Raw genomic sequence first — 6,000 nt, forward strand, 5'->3', positions numbered from 1 at the left:
TGTATAACAAATAAAGAACAGATTTACGTAAGTATTCAGACCCTTTGCTGTGAGACTCGAAATTGAGCTCAGGTGCATCCTGTTTCCATTGATCATCCTTGAGATGTTTCTACAACTTGATTGGAGTCCCCCTGTGGTAAATTCAATTGATTGGACATCATTTGAGAAGGCACAAACCTGTGTATATACAGTATAAGGTCCCACAGTTGAGAGTGCATGTCAGAGCAAAAACCAAGCCATGAGGTCAAAGGAATTATCCGTAATGCTCAGATACAGGATTGTGTTGAGGCACAGATCTGTTTTTCAGCATTAGGGACATGGAGACTAGTCAGGATCAAGGCAAAGATGAACGGAACAAAGTACAGAGATCCTTGATGAAAACATGCTCCAGAGTGCTCAGGACTGGGGCAACAGGACAGTGGCCCTATGCACAGAGCCAAGACAATGCTGGAGTGGCTTCAGCCAGAGTGTGGACTTGAACCTGATCGAACATCTCTGTGTAACAGTATAACTTTAAACCGTCCCCTCGCCCCGACCAGGGCATGCGAACCAGGGACCCTCTGCACACATCAACAAACAGTCACCCACGAAGCGTCGTTACCCATCGCTCCACAAAAGCCACGGCCCTTGCAGAGCAAGGTGCAACACTACTTCTAGGTTTCAGAGCAAGTGACGTAACTGATTGAAACGCTAGGAGCGCGTACCGCCTAACTAGCTAGCCATTTCACATCCGTTACACTCACCCCCTTTCAACCTCCTCCTTTTCCGCAGCAACCAGTGATCCGGGTCAACAGCATCAAGTAACAGTATAACTTTAAACCGTCCCCTCGCCCCGACACGGGCGCGAACCAGGGACCCTCTGCACACATCAACAACAGTCACCCACGAAGCGTCGTTACCCATCGCTCCACAAAAGCCACGACCCTTGCAGAGCAAGTGCACACACTACTTCTAGGTTTCAGAGCAAGTGACGTAACTGATTGAAACGCTAGTAGCGCGTACCCGCTAACTAGCTAGCCATTTCACATCCGTTACATCTGGAGAGACCTGAAAATAGCTGTGCAGCATCACTCCCAATCCAACCTGACAGAGCTTGAGAGGATCTGAAGAGAAGAATGTGAGAAACTCCCCAAATACAGGTGTGCCAAGCTGGTAGCGTCATACCCAAGAAGACTCGAGGCGGTTATTGCTGCTAAAAGTGCTTCAGACAAAGGTCTGAATATTATGAAAATGTCATATATATATTTTTTCTACATTTGCAAACATTTCTAGAAACCTGTTTTCGCTTTGTCATTATGGGGTATTGTTGTAGATTGATGAGGGGGAAAAAACAATTTAATAAATTTCAGAATAAGGCTGTAACGTAACAAATGTGGAAAAAGTCAAGGGTGTGAATATTTTCTGAATGCACTGTATCATACGTATTGAAAATTCGTAACATATTGTATGAATTGTAATTCGTAACATGTCATACAAAATGGGTGATGGACATCCACAAATTAATACATACCATACGAAAGGTAACGTACTAAGCATACTAAATAGAGGGTGCAAATGTATGTTAACTGTGTTACTTCTACCTCCAAGTCCAGGTTGGGAAAAGAGAGGGGACTAGGCTAGCTAATCCTCTCATCCAGACAGTGATAGACTGGGTGCTCCAGAGGACAGTAGGGGGAAAAAATAGGTTCAAACTGCTGGTGCTGTGTGGTGGGGACCACAGGAAATTGGCTGTGTCAGTCACAGTGAGTAACGTACAGTGGCAATTTTAGGCTGGTTGGCATTTATCGTTGTGAATCTTGACCTGGAGGCAGCTCTGCAGAGTGGTCACTAGCCAGCACAGCCAGAAAGTCATAACATCTGATTTTAAACCTAACTTTAACCACACTTCTAACCTTAAATTAAGACCAAAAAGCTAATTTTTGTTTTCAATGGCATTTTACAATATAGACAATTTTGACTTTGTAGCTAGCCCATCTAGCGAAAATCATTCAGTTCTGCCTCCAGGGCAAGATTCATGACAATAAATGCCAACCTGACAATTTTAGACGCCTGTGGCTAACTCTGACTTATTGAAAGAAATGTTTTTAAACCCAGTTCCATTGCAAGTCATCTCCCCGAAGCAGAGGAATAGATAATGGTGTTTGTCTTCTCTGATCATTTGGGTTTCTTTCCTGGATACAAACATGGCATCGTCATCCATCAAAGAGGTTAAAGTTAGTGTTGTTTCAGGGTTCTGCTACTTTCTCTGTAGGGCTGTATATTGATGTAATTTCCTGATGAGCGCCTCGCTTCTGACGCCCACTCGGCTCCTCATAATCGCAGTGGTCAGCATATAAGTGGTGTCTCCACCAGCAATATTGCGAAGCAAAAAAAAATCTATTCATTAACATGTTCATCTGAATGCAGAGTGGAATCCCCAGAAGGGTCGAGTCGTTACTGTATGTAAAATAACCCAAATAGAATCATTGTGAATACAATGTCCCCCCTTGAAGGCCATGTCCCCCTAGCCTGCTGTCTCACAGACTCCAGAATTCTGACTTAAGACGTGTGAATGCTGTCTTGCAGCAGACAGGCCTCTCCAAATAGAAGACTGAGGAGCACAGGGGTGATCATTCCTGGAGGTTTTTCCTCCTTCCCTCGAGTGACTCTGAAATACAATCTGGGTGCCCTTTTGTTGGAGGAAGACTGAGTGGCGAGCGGCCCAAGTTTCTCCTCAACAAGGACGAGAAGGAGGAGGAGGAGGCCCAGAGTAGACTAATGAGAGCGAGAACAGAGGCTCGGCTCCTTCGGCCTCCTCGCTTCATTTTTCTTTCTCTGCACAGGCTTCCTGCTGGTCAGGTGATGGCAGTGCCAGCTGGGGCATCCAGCACTGATGGCCGCCGATTCATTTCACCCGGCCGGTGATTTATGGGCCGGGAAAAGGCACCGGGTGGAGCCGGCGCGCACGGCACCGGCCGCCGGAGTTAGTGCACTATCCGGCCCCCGTCATGCTTTACAACACAGCGGGCTGGACTGTCTAATTTACGCTGGCAGACAGTCACATATATCACCTCCCGTTTGGCCGATGAAGATTGGTGATGTTTGAAAGAGTCTGTGTACAGTCGATTTTACCCATGCGTTACTGCCTGCCTGCTAACCTGGACTGAGCAGGACTTTTTTAGTTGCTTTTGCTTCTCCTTTTCTTTCGGTTTTTCTGTATATTCTTCCTCCTCTCTCTCTCCTCTCTCTCTGTCCCTCTACCTCCCACTCTCTCTGTGTGTGTCTCTCTCTGTCCCTCTCCCTCCCACTCTCACTGTGTGGATGTAATGTGAAGTGACTGTGGTGGAGGGAGGCACTCTCACGGGCTGACTCCGGCTCTTGAGGACTGGGCCCTTCTGCACGGGGGAAGCCCGGGGAGGTCACAGTAGGTAGCTCCCCCGAGCCGCGGCGTATTAATGCCTGCACTGACCTTGGCGATAAGAGTGGAGGCTTCAGGCACATGTTTGAATCATGAGCCCATCCTCAGTTGGCCCTGGGGGGGGGGGGGGGGGGTTTTTTCCCCCTGGTGTCTTTTTTTGGGGCGGGGGGGGGGGGGGGGGAGGGGGGGGGGGGGGGGGGGGGGGGGGGGTGGTGGGTGGGGGTGTGTTGGAGTGGGGGGGGGGGGGGGGGGGGGGGGGGGGGGGGGGGGGGGGGGGCTTTCTTCCACTGGCTGTCCTTTTACTGGCAGAGTGAGAGAGGAGAGAGGAGTGCTGCTGGGGAGATCAGCACTGTCTGTCACAGAGGGGCTGGGGTGTGATGAAGGTACAGGGATGTCTGGGAGAGGGGCAGGGACCTGTGAGCGGCCCCTATGTGGAACACATGCGATGGACTTAATGTCGGGTGGTGATGCGGTGAAGTGTTGAGGATTATTGGAATGGATGTCAGCGACGGGGCCTCTCGCCCCCCCCCACCCCCCCTTCCGTCTCTCCTTCCCGCCTGCCTGCCTGCCTGGAGGAGGGAGTGTATGGAGTGGGGTTGGGTGGGAGAGAGACATTGAAAGAGGGATGAGAGAGTGGGTTGAAGGGCAGTTGACAGTTCCACTTGTGACATCTTTTTCAATGTTTTTATTTTCACGACTGACATGTTTTAGGCCTGGCAAGGGGCATGGATCTAAACTGAGATGGGATGGAAGATGGGTTTTTTGGGGGGTAAGCCGACACAGTTTCGTTGCCAGCGCATATCTCCAAATTACATCCTCTAGAGTTTGGTTGGGGATTACCCCTGTCTAATCCTGACAAATGCTGCAGAGAGAAACGCCTCTCTGACAACAGAGCAAACTGCACAGACTGTGATGACCATGGTGATCAGTTTAAACAAGTGTAAGGCACAGGACGTACACTCACCCACGCAAATCTCAGGATGCTTCGGCTTCGCATTTGCTAGGCTGAAAATACAAAGGGAAATTGAGATGTTTATTTTGAACTGGTACAAAATCCTACATTGTAATGATAGAGTGATGAACTAGACGTAATTAGTGATTCATTTTAGAGTTTCACTATATAGTCAGTCACTGGAATATAAACTAAAAACAAAAGCAAAACATCTGACCAAGCTTTTATGCTTTAAGCAAATAGTGATTTTCCAAAGGCACAGATCTCAGTAATTACATAGACACATACAGAGACACGGGTTCAGGACCCACCAGTCATACATAGACACATACAGAGACATCCATCCTTGAAGTATCTTGCCAAAATATACATCAGCTCCCAATGCCAGCTGTTTGAGCAGCGCTATGTAATTCATAATCCCGATTAGTGTTCTATTCAGTCACCCAAAAATCCTTACACGCCTCAAAGAAACTTGTCAAGGCTTTTCAGTGTGCGTCGCATATTTACACTCAAGTTGATGCGTGCCAATTCTACTGCTATCAAAAAACGAGTGACAATCCGCGTCTCACATGTCCCATTGCTGTCACCTCATTCTGCCTGTCACTAATCTTTCACAGCTATTTGCAGTTTTAATATGAATCTCAAATCCCCTTTCCCCTTTCTCTCTCTCTCTCTCTTCTCTCTCCCTCTCTCTTTGTTCTTCTTTTGTGGTTTGCTGGAGAGCTGAGAGCGGTGTATAGAGTGATCCGTCTCATTCCTCAGTGCGTTCCCATGGTCGTGCTTTTGTTTTTGCTAAACTGGTGCCCCCCGGATTTAAAGGGAAAATAATCTTTCTTTCGTTGTCTTTTTTTTGTTTTGAAAGCCCGCCGAAAAGCGATCTGTTGATTCTTCTCTCATCTTTCACAGATTAAGTTGAGATTGAAGGAGAATTTGAGGCTAACGTCTGTTTATGCTTGTGCATGCTAAGGCAGGGGTAATGTTGACATTGTTTTTTTACGTTATGGGTTTTAGGTTCTGTTTATTGAGCAAATCTCCTTTTTGGCTCTGCTTAGTCGACATCGTTTTTGGGCAGATTTCTTTTTGAACACCGTTCTGCATCAGAAGAGGATATCAGCCTGAGAGCCATTCTAAATCTTATGTGCATGACACTGTAAGATGTCTGTTGGATTTAATACGTTTAATAAAATCTTTGCGTCCAATATGTTATTGTCTGCATGACCCCCCACCCTCCCTCCACCCCCAGCCATCAGTGTCAGATGGCTGACTAATGCTGAGATTAATGGAGCCATTGCTTTCGTCAGAAAATCAATAGTCACTCGAAACAGTAGACATATCTCGGTGGGCTTGGATGCTGACCCAGTTCCCATGCAACGACCTATCCTAACCCACAGAGTATTGTCTGATGCTCACAACGTCTGCTACACTATACGATACATTTTATATTTACTGTATGTTGCAAAACCACTTGAAAATACATTACAAAGAAGAACAGAGACTAGATGACAGGGAATTGGGGCAGCGGTAATTTAGAGGGGGTTTGTGAGTGGAAACAAGCACCACAGAGAATAACTGGATTTACTAATGCTTTACACAAATAGGAAGACCAATTCTACATCATTTCAACGTCCACTAAAGATAGGTAGGAAGGATG

At 47.1% G+C, this 6,000-nt stretch overlaps 1 protein-coding gene across 1 annotated transcript in view; it reads right to left on the bottom strand.

The window, feature by feature from the left end:
- Positions 1 to 5,410, bottom strand: part of LOC111958123 (COP9 signalosome complex subunit 7b) — a 158,699-nt gene extending 153,289 nt beyond the window's left edge. The window contains exon 1 of the mRNA XM_070437021.1: positions 5,407 to 5,410. The gene's annotated coding sequence lies outside the window, so the exon portion shown is untranslated. The remainder of the gene's footprint in view (positions 1 to 5,406) is intronic.
- Between the last annotated feature and the right edge of the window lie 590 nt (positions 5,411 to 6,000).

This window comes from Salvelinus sp. IW2-2015, linkage group LG33 (assembly GCF_002910315.2).
Source record: "Salvelinus sp. IW2-2015 linkage group LG33, ASM291031v2, whole genome shotgun sequence".
NCBI lineage: Eukaryota > Metazoa > Chordata > Actinopteri > Salmoniformes > Salmonidae > Salvelinus > Salvelinus sp. IW2-2015.